Source organism: Mustela nivalis (genome assembly GCF_964662115.1).
Source record: "Mustela nivalis genome assembly, chromosome: 1".
NCBI classification, from domain to species: Eukaryota; Metazoa; Chordata; class Mammalia; order Carnivora; family Mustelidae; genus Mustela; species Mustela nivalis.
In genome coordinates, this window is record NC_139020.1 from 76,701,479 (window position 1) to 76,716,883 (window position 15,405).

Genomic DNA, 15,405 nt, shown 5'->3' on the forward strand with positions numbered 1-15,405 from the left:
GAGAGATCATAAGTAGGCAGAGAGAGAGGGGGAAGCAGGCTCCCGGCTGAGCAGAGAGCCCAATGTGGAGCTCCATCCCAGGACCCTGAGATCATGACTTGAGCCGAAGGCAGAGGCTTAACCCACTGAGCCACCCAGGCACCCCAAAAGATTTTTCTGTCAAGTAAACATCTTCCCACTTTTTCCCATACATCTCAATTGGGATATGATATGAGTTTTTACATATGTGGGAGTGGGTCAATAAGTGTGAGAAATCACCCACTAACATTTTCCCCCCAAAATCAAATACTTAAAAAGACTGAACTAAAAATCACTATTCAATTCATATGAATTTATGCTAAAGCAAGACTTCAAAGTAATTTTATACATGAAGCAGGCAACTTCAAGCTATGGTCCCAAACCACCCCACACTCTCCATCCTGCCACTGCTCTCCATTCCTCAGAGACACATGCTGCCTCCAGACACTGCCAAATCTTGTTTCTTAGAGATTGGAAGCTTTGGAGTTTGAGTCCAAACTCAAGAGGGACCCTATTTAAGAATAGAGTTCCTCTATGAAAATTTTCTACAAGAATAGTACAGTGATGAAATAAGTCAGAATTTGAAGCAGTATATGATCATAGGTGTACATTCCAGACAACCCGACCTGCAGATTCATGATTCAAATTCTCAGAGGCAATCAGAGTTCTTGAATATTTAGATATGAATTATCCATATTTAATGAGCTAAACAGTACCAATTAGGTTTTGAAAGAAGATTAAGAAATCAGACTCATATAAATTAATGTTATTATTTGGGCCTGATTTTGCATACATGTGTTTGTGTGTGTGTACCCATTTTTTTTTTCTACCCCAGAGTGAAGTCTGTTCTGCAAGCTACCAGCTTGGTTAAAAAGCTTTGAAAACACGAGAGCTGTTCCAGTCATAACATTTGGACCTTCATTTCAATCCTGTAATAGTTAGCTTAAGTAATGTCTAAATATTTCTTTAAGCCACAATATCCTATTTTGAGCAACAGACGCTAAATCATAATACACTGTATCTGCTTCTTTCTGCCTTGGAACAAGTCTCTCTATGGAAGGGTTGTGAGCTCCTTTGAGACTTGTCAGCTGCACCAAGGTATAAAGTAAGACTGGCACAAGGAAATGTGTTTGAATCCCTTCTCGGATGGAATAATTTAGAAAAATATCATCTATATGTTCTGCACCTGACCTTGGCATTTGCTTCACAGAGAGCAGAAGCCCCTCTGTGACTATTAAAAGGCCAGGAGCTGCCTTTGAAATTACAATGGTGTACAATTAAGGAGAAGCTATTTCAGTTATCAACATACAATAACTCAACTGGCCATAGTTAAGAAAGTGTATAAATTCCAAAGACATACAAAACATCTGGCTTTGGACACTTCTCCCTTTCCATAATTGATGTGTTAACTATTCATGGGTAAGAGTACATATAGCACATTTTAGTGACATCTGTTTCAAGTTAGGGTTAATTGATTTCCATTTGTGTGGGTGTCTCTCCAGCTTTTTTGGGGGGGCCAAAATATATTAGAACATACAGATCAGAGGGTGAGAAGGAACACATTTGCAGATCAGAGATCAGACTTTGTATTTAAACACGTGTTTTAAGAGAGAAATAAACAATTAATACAAAACTTTCTGGAATCTTGTACTCCACGATGGCTCAGTTGTGGTAAGTGTCCCTAAAAGCGTAAATAAGACCTATTGAGTAATTAGCATGTCCTAGTCGTTATGTTAAGCAATTACATTCATTATCCTTACTAATCACAACAACCACCGTACAGGGCCAACCTTTGCATTGACACAGTTTTCCAAGGTAAAATTTACTTGCCCAAGGACACAACCCTAGCAAAAGTAATAGCCAGGATTCTTACCTAAGTGGTCTGATACCCAAACCAACACTGTATAACTGCACTAATGAATTATAAAATGCCATTGTAGCCAAGCCAACATGTGGCATTAATAGTGCTGTGTGCACAGGCTTACATGCAGTACTTTCAAAATTAGAAACAACTTACAAAACAGGCAACCTTACAGTCCAGAGGTCATCTCACATTTGACAAGGAACTGGGATTGAATTTTTATCCTAGTAATCTATGTGACTTTTCACAAGTCTCTAAATCTCTCTGAATCCAGGTTTCCTAAGGTAAATTGGTTATACCTGGCTGACAAATCCAGTAGAATTGTTATGAAGGTCCGGGGAGTCAATCTGTATTGAAATGTTCCACATACTCTAATTCTTCAAAGTGTTAAATCAAGAATTTACTTCCCAGAAATGGTAACAGATGTTCTAAGTGGAAAGAGTTTCTGGGCAAATTAGTTTGGGAAGCTCGGCACACTGCCGTAAATATCCCCTGTGTAGAGGACATGTGTTGTCTTATTCAGACTCTCTGCCATCCTTTTCTGGTAACGGGATCCACGCTGTGGGGCATTACTCCTCCTCCCACTCCACGTGAAGCTGGTACAGCTGCTATTCACCCAGGGATGACAGCAGGGCACACCACCTTCTGCTCTGGAACATTTTAGTCACTGTAAGATTTGTGGCTTAGCAAGGTCCCAGGATGTGAACCCAGACCTGCTGGCAGCCATGGCCTGCCCCATAGTAAGATCAACCTGTAGTAGAGACAACACAATTAAACTCCCTTTTAGGGTCCTTTGATTTGGAGTTCTGTTTAATATACTCTTCACAAAGATTTCCTATGAAAAATACTAGAAAATACAGGCAGATTTCAATGAAGCATGGTTTAAAAATCAAGCATATGAAGTTAATTTTTCTATTTTTATTAACTTGAGCCATAGACACCAAGAAACCACACACACAAAAAAAATGTCACATACCAATAAAATGTGATATTCCAGTAGGAGAATTCCTGGGCTAGAATTATTTATAATGATGTTGAAGAGAGAAATTAAGCATTAACAAAGAAATTGAGGGGCGCTGGGTGGCTCAATCAGTTAAGTGTCCGACTCTTGGTTTCTGCTCAGGTCATTCATGATCTCAGGGTCATGAAACCGAGTCCAATGTCAGGTTCCACATTCAGCAGGGAGTCTGCTTGAGATTCTTTCCCTCTCCCTCTGCCCCTCCCTTTCTATCTTTCTCTAAAATAAAGACAAATAAATATTTTTAAAAAGAAATTAACAAAGTAGTTTATAATATTTTTTAAAATTTTGATATTCTGAGGAATTTTTTCTCCAGATGTTCTACCCAATAATCCTTTTATTGATTCTCTTGACGATATTCTCAGCAGATCATTGATATGCAACTATCAGTTGCATTTTCTGTATAAGCAAGGACTGACAAAATGTCCAGGATTGTGTGAAGTTCCCCAAAACCTACGTCTTTTTGATCAATTTGTCAGCCATCACACCATGGTGATTTTGTGGTCTCAATATTATAATGGATTGAAACACTGCAGATTCACTTTATAATAATCTACTGGGAAAAGAAAGAAAGACAGAAAGGAAGCTTTCAAAATGTGAATGATGTTCTAAGGGTAAGACTACAGTGGCTTAACCCTATGACTATGTAATTTTAAAACACTGAAATATTTTTGGAAATACAGATGTTTGGAATGGTGAAGTTTCAGCCTCAGCCTAACATGGCCTTCATCTTAATTGGCTGAGTCCACACATTCAGTAGAGATACTGAATTAAATAACACCTTCTGAGATTAAGAGTCACTTATGGTTTGTCTCCCTCCCAATCCCATCTTGTTTCATTTATTCTTCTCCTACCCACTTAAGCCAGGGTTTCTGGGGGGAGGGGGTTTGGGAGAAGAGGGTGGGATTATGGACATTGGGGAGGGTATGTGCTTTGGTGAGTGCTGTGAAGTGTGTAAACCTGGTGATTCACAGACCTGTACCCCTGGGGATAAAAATATATGTTTATAAAAAATAAAAATTTATAAAAAAAAAAAAAAATAACACCTTCTGCTTCTGACTTGCAGCCTCACTCTCAACAGAAACCATGAGCCTCCCAAGATGGTAATATATGTTAACATGCTTTCAATGAAAGTAACAGAGGATGCTACTGAAAGTGGCTTAAACATAAGACGATACAGTGACTCACATAGATTTTCTCATTGACCCAGGATCCGTCCATCTTTTCTTTCTAATTCCTCAGCTTTGTCCTCGGGCTTATTGCTTCCACCTAATTGCAAATTGGCTACACCAGCCCCAAAACTGCATCCCCCTCCCCCTACCACACACACATACTCAAAAAGGACTACAAAAGGCCATGTCTTTTCCTAGTACCTCTTATTCATGGTTATAACAATTTTCCCAGGTGCCTCGTGACAGGCCTTCCCTTGGCTGGAGTCACATCACACGGTCAGCTCCTTTTCTATTACTGGAAAGATGAATAGATGTCTTAAGTTAACCAGTATTTACCTTCCTTTGGTGGACAGGGTAATCTCCTGATATCTCAATAAAACCATGCTTCTGTGTGGACATGGAAGGAGTGGGAGTAGGGAACAGCAGCGTTTACCACAAGTCCCTTGAAAATAAAATTTTCTGGTACCCAATTACAAAAAGAAAAGGACAATTTAAAATAAATTTAAAATAGGTGCGCCTGGGTGGCTTAGTGGGTTAAAGCCTCTGCCTTTGGCTCAGGTCATGATCTCAGGGTTCTGGGATCGAGCCCCACATCGGTCTCTCTGCTCAGCAGGGGAGCCTGCTTCCTCCTCTCTCTCTCTCTCTCTCTGCCTACCTCTCTGCCTACTTGTGATCTTTGTCTGTCAAACAAATAAATAAAATCTTTAAAAAAAATAAATAATAAAATAAATTTAAAATAATCTGAAGAAAATTAAAATTAAAAATTACTTTAAAAATTATCAATAAATAAATAAGATTGCATTTTATGTTGCTACCAGAAATTATAATGAGAGAAAATGTATACAACTTAAAATAAAAAGGAAATACTTGAAAAAAAAACTTTCTGTAGCCATATTAGGGGAAAAGAGCGAGCTATAAAAATTATCACGATTTTGTTGAAATTCTTCTATCCTGCCTTTTGAAATTGGTCTTCAATTAGCATCCAGACAATAGACTTGATCAGACTCACAGATTAAAGTTTTCTACAACTAATTTGGTTACTTTATGTGTAGATTTTATATATATATATATATATATATATATATATATATATACACACACACACATATACATAATGCATGTGTGTATAGAAACTTTTTTTTACAGAACTAATTCTGGCTCTTAAAGAATCAGAAGAGAAGCAGAGCCCAATCTAGATTGATCTTGTTTATAAAAAACATACTTTACAAGATGCCTTTTATACACACCTGTGAAATATTTATCTCCCTATAAATGAATGTGTTGGCACTCCACAGAAGGTAGTAAATTTGAAATGTAAGAGTGGAAATGCATCCTTCCTAATCCCTTTCATTAAATCAGATGTTTCTATCATCTGACAAAGAACTGTTTGATAGGGGCTCTAATTGTTCTCCGCCATGCCCCCTCCAGGCTCAGTTTTTGGGGGCAGAAGTTAAAAATGAGTGCCTCCTTTCAGATGTTAAAGCACAAGCCAGGCACTTCAGAGAGAAAGTCACCCCAAGGGAGAGGATGTGGTTCACAGTGAGCAGAGGCATCAAAGCAGGCCTGTGCTGTATGCTCTCCTGAAGCTCTGCCTCCCCCTGCCACATGAGCCAGATAGTCTAGCCTCCAGGACAGAAATCAGTCTGCTTTCCAGAGTTCGCTCCACCATTCCACATGGGCACATTCTCCTACGTCTTTACAACTTCTAGGCCTGGTATAAATTTCCCATCAGTTCAGACTGCCTTTCATAGGCTTGCTAGTTAGGTGTCAGGGCTAAGGAGATACAGAGAGCCATAGTGTAATTTAAAAGAAGAATGACCCATGCATTCTTTCATTATTAATTTCATAAGATTTTTATGATCTACCAGGAGCTGTGGATAAAAATATCAAGAATATGTCTACACTTGCAAAGTGGTCCCTGCTCTTGAGAACTTTCAGCTAGCAAGAAAGAAATAAAATGGTAAAAAGTAGTACAGGAAGGGGGCGCCTGGATGGCACAGTGGGTTAAAGCCTCTGCCTTAGCTCCAGTTATGGTCTCAGGGTTCTAGGGTCATGGTCTCAGGGTCCTAGGATCGAGCCCCGCATTGGGCTTTCTCTCAAATAAATAAATTATCTATTCAATTAGATAAATGGAATTATTTAATAATTAAATTACTTATTATTTTTAAATAATTACTTATTTTAAAATAATTAATAATTTAATTAATAATAATAATTTAATAATTATTTATTTTAAAATAATAATAATATAGGTTTGCTACATTGCACCATTACAACATGAATGCACTCCCTCAGCAAGTGGATAACTCCGTGTCTCTAAGTAATCACCCAGGAGACATAATCCTGGATTTATTCAGTCCTGCTTGGTTACATAGGTTCAAATTTCACCTTCTTTCAAAACAATATTTTTAATCACTAATTTTCCAGTCTGTTCTTAGCTCTTCCGAAAGATGATAAAGTACTGCAGTAATTACTAATGAAGAGTTTTCTTTTATTATTCATTTAAGAGAGAGAGAACGTAAGCCCACACTCAGTGCATGCATGAGATTGTCCACCAAGGTCCTTAAAAGGCTTACGTAAAATAAACTTGGAATCTGCACACTGTATCATCGGGTGGTGAATTGACAGGTATGTTTAAGTCCCATTTACTCTGCAGGCACCTTTTGGACTCATTGCTATAACTAACTATAAAACTCTTGAGCTTCGGTAGTTTAAGTTGTCATCTGCATGCAGGAGGCCATAATCTGTGGATCATTGACTAGACAGATAGTGAGAATTCAGCCTGTCCTATGGAAGCTCAGTAATAAGTGTGGACTATAGCTTGGTGAGCCAGTGGATGAGCTAAAAATCCTTCTGAATTCTCTAAGGGGCTCCTCAGTGGGGAAAAGTATGTCAGTAAATAACTCAGTATTTATCCCAGGTTTTCACAAATACTTGTCAGCACTGTACTTGTCTAGAGTAAGAACTAAGCTAGCTTTTTGGGTCCCCAGAGTCACAAGGTTCAGTCCCAGAAGGTCCAGTTTCACTCAATGTTGTTCAGTCATGAATCCTTGATAACTGAATGCACTTCAGTGAAGAGGGTTCTGGGAATATCTAAATAAGTCAATATGAAACTCAATTTAGTATTTAAGAAACAGTACACTAGAAGACCAAACTTCTCCCCAAGGAAAACCGCCCATTCCTTAGCCATCCATCCTATAACTGAGAATCATATGATGTTCCTGGAATAAGGTGGACTCTAGAAGAGAGAAATGCCCTATGGTATTGTCCCAGTTAGATCTCTTTAATCCTTGAATCACTCATTCACTCAGAGTTTCTATTCATTCAACACTGGCTACCTAAATTGGGGGTTTCAGTGAAAAATCAAAGTCTGGGGCCTTATCTTCAAAAAGATATTAAGGAAATTGAAGATGGTGACAGCAAAGCATTAAAAAAACAAGAGTGAGTCTTTCTAAGTGCAGGCCCCTGTATGGTTGCACACGTTCTGCACTCAGGAAGCAGGACTTGTGCTAGTTACCTACTGGGCATTGTGCCAAATGATACAGAAGACAAGATCTGAATAGGAAAAAGTTCTTGCCTTCAAAGAGCTTAAAATCTAGTAGGGGATAAAAGACATGTCCAAATCCGTAAGTCAAGGATATCAAAGATAGCTAATTACCTAAAATGTGTCTGCTGCTTCGATTAGAAGAGGGAGTGGAGGAGCATATCTGTGTTTGCTCCTCAGCAAGAGTGACTCTCTAGGTGCAATTCCCTCTCTTGCGGTATGCAATGGCCACACTTGTCATTTTCAGAAGTTCTTCAGTGCAGATGAAAGCACTGTTCCTTCTGACTGAACCAATTTCCACCTAATCTTTGCTTGGCTAATCCTGCCTCTTACTTTAGATCTCACAGTATTACCAGTTGAGAAATCCCCAGATTTAAATTAGGTCCCCCTGCTTGCTCTCATGGCTTTCTGGATCTTTCCTTCTAAGCATCTGTCACAAATATTTAATTTATATTTAATTTGATGACTTTTATTTACTGTAAGCTCTTCTTCAGTTGTTCACTGGCATCATCCTCCTTCCTAGCTTGGGCCAGGAACGTGGTCACACTTAGCAGGTATTTGTTAAATCAGTGCCTGTTAAATATCAATCCTGGCAGAGGTAGAGATTATAAACCGAGAGGGAGAAAATTTAAATAAAAAAGTTTGAACAAGACTACAAGTTATCATCGGAAAACAACAAAGAGCCCACTTTGGCTGCAGAGTGGGCTTGATTTATGGTAGGAAGTAGAGGGAATGAAGCCCTTGGGGAGGTGAGTGGGGCCATATTATGGAACAGCCTGAGACCCTGATGGAGGAGTTTTGAGTGTAACTATAGGTAATGAGGATTGTTGTTGGATATTTTTTAATCCAGTAACTTTGTTTAGAGGAATATAAGAAAATAAAAAACAGAGTAGTGGTTGAAGCACAAATGCTTCTAAGCAAATTATGCGCTTATTGGAGTGGAGTTTTTTGAAGAGGTGATTGTCTCAGGGGCCGATTTTTTAAAAAGTTAAGGCACGAATGCAGATGGAGGGAGGGGGTTTGGGGAGGAAATGTGGAAACAAATATGAAGATTTGACATTTTTCTAATAGAGTGAATTTAGTCATCTTACATGTCAGTCTTGAGAAGCACTTTTTAAAACGAGCATTTTCCTTTTTTCTAGCCCCTTGTTGAATTAATAGAGAAACTATTAGCTGTAGTACATTTGCCTAAAATAAGGAACTTAAGTTGAGAAACATGTGTAAGTTCAGTCTACAATAACCACATACAAAAGTTTCATTTTTAGTCATTTTAACTTACAGAACTGCAAAGAGAGGCAAAATCCTTCATACTGTCACTTTGGGGGTAACTTTAAATGAATTATGAAGAAAACTATCATCTACTAGGATTCATATTATGCAGAAGCATCCAAAGACATTCTGACATGGAAGTTTAAGCAGGGGGGAAAAAAATCCCAACCCCCCAAAAATTCAGGATCCAACAATAAACTATAAAAATAAAATATGTCAGTTCTTGGAAAAGACTTTTTATTTAAACTAGATGTATGAAACAGAAACCCAAAAAGCCATTTTTAAAATACACAAAAAATGTTGTGTGTTCAATCAGCATCTCTCAAACATATTTATTATAGTGCTTTCGAGTGTTGATGTAAGGCAAAGGTGCAGCCACTACCTCTGCTAAAAGGAAACAAAACGCTAGATTAATGTGGAAGAGGAATTATATCTCTGTACTATCCATGACAGGCTGGCATTTCGCATCTTGACATATTGCTACTGAACATGGCACGTGAAGTTGGATGATAGTAAAAGGATTGTTGAAATTTAATGATTACAACACATGCTTTAAAACTCAAGGCTTCTATTACCGGGCTTATGACTCAGACGTCATTCCTAATAGGGTTATTTTTTTGTTGCTGTTCAGTTTTTAAACTCCTACTAGTTAATCTCTGAAGATGAATCACAGCCTGCTTCAGATCTTTCATCCATTTTGAGACTTTCTTTCAAACCACCCAAATTATTAATCAAGGCAATGTATATTAGTGATTTTTCACTTATGATTTCAACACGTATTAATTGTCTATAATGTGATAAGAACTGTGCCAAGTGGGATGGTACAAAGAATAATACGATAATGTAGCCCAAAACTAATGTTCAGTCTTCTACTTTGATAATTATTTGGGAGAATATTAAACATTTGGTTGGTCTCACCTTATAAGTAACAATAAATATTTTGCTTCTCACACTAAGCAGCTGATAGATTCTGAGGTTTGAATAAAGCAAAAGAGACACCACAGTTAATGTAAACAATATTCCTAAATATCTTCTCATAGCTCTGGAGGGAAAAGATTGGCTCTGCTACAAGCTAGTGAGAAGAGAGATGAAGAATAGATATCCTTCTGCAAAGAAATTTTCTAAATGGTAGTAATTGCATTGAGCTCACTTTTTTCCATTAAATCGTTGTTAATTTATACATAAAAATTTTGCAAAATGTTTCTAAATCCCCCCATTGGTTTCTGGTAAAAACAATGAGGCACAGAAGATGTAAGATCTGCTTGACCTTAGAAGAAATAGTTGTGGTTAGATAAAGCAGAAAATTTGTTGAAAGGAATTTTACTATGTGGGATGAGTAAAACTCAGATATTTTAACAAGCACCAGCATCAATGATAGGACCATCAATCTTTGGACAAGGTGAGGCAATTTAGTGTCTGACTGCTTTTACTCCACAGTTGGACTACTGTTTCCCATGTCTTAAAGAAGCTCGTAGGATTTTTGAGCAGGATTTTCCCTGACTTGGAAAAAAACTGTGGAAGAGAAACAAAACCCAGTGGAACAAAGCAACATTTACCAATATTATTCTAAATGAAATTTAGCCCTCTTCTCCTTTTCTATTGTTTTAGGAGCATATTTATATTTATTTCATATTGACAAGTCATGTTGGCAGTTGAAGAAGCTTGGCCGCACTTGCTGTTTGTGTTGGTGTTACAAAGAGGTATAGAGGAGACAAAATTCTGCTCTGTAAACCAAAAAGTGGTGGGCGTCGAATATGCCTGTGTGATATAGGCATACCCATACCCATCAGTGGTCTTAACATTTACATACTGCTTAAATTCTCTGTTACTTTAAGAATTCGGTTTTAGGGGTTTCTGTTTGTTTTGGTTGTTTTGGTTAGGTTTGGCTTTTGTTTTTGTTTGCCTTTTATTTTTTTAATCTTTAAAGGGAGTCACAGTTTCCTAACAAAAGAGAAGATTAAATTGTTAATGTTTAAAAATTGTTATGTGCTCTGCTCACCTCCCTGGAAATCTTAAGGGTGTGGAGAACAGGGAACGGATTAAGGGGAAGGTCGTAAAGGCATAAAGACACGCTTTGCGCGTCAGTTTTCCGAGATTATTGCAAAAATGAACTCTCCCTCCATTGGCTAACTTGAAACATTACAAGGTTGTTGAAAAGCCCTGACCGAAGCAATGATGTCAAACATCACTATAAACAAAAGCTGGATCTGTAGGGGTTTAGGAGTTGGGTTATTGTCAAGCAAGCTGAGGGCTAGCATTAGTTCAGCTACTGTCTGTAATACAGATTCTCAAAATGGTGGCAAGTAATCCTGAATGACCTGTTCAAACACAGATTGCAGGGCGCCATTTGCAGAGTTTCTGATTCAGTCGGTCTGGGGTGGGGCCCAAGAATTAATAACAAATCTTCGAGTGACCCTTCCTTTCCTAAGGAGACCATTGAAAGAGGGGTTTGAATGCAATCAGGGCCACGGAAGGAAAATAAAGTTAGGAAGTGGCCACAATAGAAAGTAAGGGAGCCCGCAGGAGAGAAATAACACCCTCTCTGAAACATTCACGTGGGAAAGTAATGAGTGCTGCTCTAGCTCGACTAAAAGGATATCAGCCTCATTCATCCTGTTTGCTTCTTGAACTCCTAGATCTTTTAGGGTCCTTCTATACACTACCGAGATTCTAAGTACTCTCAAGACAAACTTGATTATTACTTCATTAAATTTGGTCTCTGTATTTTGATAGCAAACAACTGCAGTTCATGGAGAAAATGAGAAAATGGTAAGACTAAAATCACAGTGAAACATCTCAACAATTATTTTTAAAAAATAATTACACAGACTTAGGAATCTAAGGATGGGCACCACCTGCTCATGGAAGCTCAGGAACAACTAATCAAAGTCCGAGACAATGAGTAGCTCCTTGTAATGTGTGGCCAATGGCTCAGTCGCAAGGAAAAGGGAACCGACATTTATTGGAAGCCTAGTGTGTGCTGTGATCTCCTCCAGGTACCCTTGAATGTTTTTCTCATTTATCCTACAACCGCGGTAAGGTGGTATTATTAAAACATTTTAGCAATGACTCTGAGACTCAGAAAGTTTACGAAACATGCCAGATGTCACATATTTAGTAAATGTGAGATCTGCGAACTGTGTCCTGTTTTCCTCTGATGAACATTTTGTTTTTTATTCTATCACTGCCTTTCCCTCAGCTGGAGAGTTGAGAATTCGGAGAGGTCTGCCTCTATAGTTTCGGGTCTACCTGCAACTAAATGACCAAACTTCCCTTTTTTTCTTACAAATAACACAGCCACTACCATCCTCGAAGACAGAAGATCCTAACAGAGAGACTGTATGTTTAGTTATGTCATGGAAATTACTGTGGAGAAAGTCCTGTGAAATGCAAAGGGCAGAATTTTTAGGGCCGGCTAACCTCAGTGTACAGCCTGGTTTCATTACTTGCTGTCACTCTGTTTTTCTGAGTGGCATACCCAGGATGAGGCTAATCATATCTAATTTATATGAGAATAATCAAACCAAGTGACACAGCTGAGAACCAAGTGACAGAGGCATCAATCCCGCCATCTTTCAGAGTTTACAGAAATACTGGTTTCTTTGGCTTTTCTCTGAGTGATATTATAAGCCCAAACACTCAGAAACTGTTTTTACTACTCCTTCGCAGCTCTCTTGTTTTTCTCAGCAGTCCCTTATCTTAACTCTTTTACTTTTGTTTCCTGTTCTGCTGGTCTCTTCCGCTTTGCAGTGCTTCTAATCTTCCAGTGAGCAAAAATGCCTTTTGTCTCATTACCTCCTTAGAAAATACACACCAGCCGAGATTGTAACAGTCTCTGGAGAAAAGATGCCATCTGAATGCAAAGTTTAAGCAGCCTGGAATTGCACATGCATACTCATATTCCACAATTTAGTTTTTATGTGTATATTTCTACAAAATTGGTTTTAATCTGTCCTGATCATAAAAGTAAATGTGCTAATTGTAGAATATACTAAAAATACAGACATTTATTTTAAAAAGGAAAAATCCTCCAAAATCCTGCAACCCAGGATAAAAGCCTACGTTGTTAATATTCTCAAATATTTTCTTACAGATTTGTATTCACCCTATAGGTGTCTGTGTGTGTGTGTGTTTATAATTGAGTTCCTGTGGTTTATTTCACTTGAAATTTTATCATATTCTTTCCCCTGGCCATTATGATTTAATAACATGGTTTTTAATGGCTGAGTAGTGTTTATCATATAGCTAGCCCTGCCTTCTAATCTGTTTGTTTATAATCCCCCCATGAAAGAAGCCACAATATAAATATCTATTTAAGTTACCATTGCTTGAAAATTGGACTAATGGGAAAAGACATGGTAGAATGCATGTCCAATCTCATAATTGTTTACTTAGTAATTTGGAAAAAGTATAGAGTGTACAGCAATGGATTTGGCAACAGAATAATTAATTAAAATATCAAAAATTCAGTATCATTCAGTGACTCAGAAATAGTTTTGTAAATTCATGTTATATTTTGTTATTATGAAAATGTTCACTGACATACCATTTTTATTATTCTTTGGAAGGCAATCAGCTTCTATTAATACCTGTTGAGGCAACTGAGAGTACAGATGACTTTTGTGTCTTTATATTTCTATGATATAAAAAGTATTTTTTCATGAAGGGAAATAACAGTTCCTAATCTTACACAAACTAATACAAATGATAGATGGATAGAGGTTTATATACTAACTGAAAGAAAATTTCAGATTTTAGATTGTAATTTTTTATTATTTTATTATAGTCCAATTGCTCTATGGACTCTTTGTTCACACCTGCTATGTGAATCCAGGCAATTTTTCATTCAGCGACTCTCAGTTTTTTAATCTGCAAAGACAGTTGAACTAGATGATTTCTTAGGCCCATAATAGCCCTTATATGAAATCTCTGTGTTCTAAAAGGTTAATATGATTTTTAATATCAAAGCATAGTAAAATTATATTAGGTGTCTTGTTTTTGTGAATGGAAAAGAATATGCTTTAAAAGATTTGTCAGTTTTCTTCCAATCATATTGTTATATATTAGTTATATTAAAACTTTAGAAATTAAAAAAAAAACACATAAAGTATCATGGCCAACTATAGCCACTAATTATATAGAACTATATTGTGGGTGTTTCCACATTTCATTATAGTGATCATTAGTAAATATTTACTGAGTTCTAACAAAAAGCTCCAGGGAGAGTATAAATCCAACTGGCCAGTGACCAAAGTCTAATTAAATAGCTCTAATCTAATATATAGTCGATCAGGTATAAGCACAAAACATGCATTTTAAAAAAAAGACTTTAGTTAAAAAAGAATCCTATTATCAGAGCACTATTAGCTTTAATAAAACAGCTATTTCAGTAAAGGAGAGCAAATGGAAATATTCCTATATCTCGTAAGATACAGGGTTACATAGGAAAGTTTTCATTATCCCAGAATTTTAATTGTTTACAGTATTTGATAGTATAGAGTTTTGAGTTGGCTCAATAAATAGATTCTACACAAAGTCATTTTTGAGGAGTACTTTAAGAGTTGCAATCTTATGATACGAAGGCAGATAGTAGAGTGGGTACTTGTTCGCAGTGCCTCTCTGGCTTCTTTTTGACTCTCACCAAAATCAATTAAAAAAATAAATGAATAAAAATCAATCAATTTTCATTTTCTTTGGTTATATCTAAACTATGCCAATATATTTGACCAGCGCATAAGAGAGTCAAAGCTTTTGTTGGCATTCTGTAGAGGAATGCCTCCTGTGTTTCTTACCTTTGTCACATGGCTGCAGCAGGGACCCGGAGGCGTGGTCAGAGAAGTGACGGAGATTACAGGAGAATCATTTCAAGCATGACTGACCAGTTAGTTGCCTTCTACCCTTCACTCCTGTTTTAAAGATTGCTCAGACTTTTTAAAGAAATGTGTAGAAACATGTGTGAGGCGCAGCGTGCTTCTCTTATTTTGCTGATAAAGACTCTCTGGCGTTAGCCAAACAGGCTTCTTGGAACAGTGACCATTTTTAATGGCAAGCAACCCTGTCCTCCAACAAAAACCACCCTTTCACATTTTTTTTTCTAAGCAGTTTGCTGATTTCCATGTAAGTGTTTACTTTTATTTTTTTTTTTTCATAAGAGCCTAAAATGCCTTACATTTTGGCAAAGGGAGCTAATTTTATCTTTTGGCTTCTAAATTATTTAAAATAAACAAAAACGTTGACTGCTTGAACTTTCATTTTCATGTCAATTGGTATTTCTGAACTTTTTATAGGAACTAATGTTTCTGGAGGTATAAAGAGGCCATTTATTTCACTAAATAAAAAAGCATGATCATTTACTAGTTCCAACTACCAAAATGTGTGGCAAAGAATCAAAACATGCATATATCCAACCTGCGAAATAGCTGTAGTTAAAATATAAGCTGTTTAACATTAATGTTAAGCAACCTCCCAAATGCCTTCTCTACAAGCCAGGGCCTTGTAGAAAGCCATAAAAGGGAAGGAATAT

At 37.2% G+C, this 15,405-nt stretch overlaps 1 long non-coding RNA gene across 1 annotated transcript in view; it reads right to left on the bottom strand.

Moving 5' to 3' along the window:
* The window catches only part of LOC309871028, a 35,029-nt gene extending 20,014 nt beyond the window's left edge, over positions 1-15,015 (bottom strand). Inside the window, exon 1 of the long non-coding RNA XR_014314971.1 lies at positions 14,675-15,015. This is a non-coding gene — a long non-coding RNA (uncharacterized lncRNA). The remainder of the gene's footprint in view (positions 1-14,674) is intronic.
* Positions 15,016-15,405: the final 390 nt, after the last annotated feature.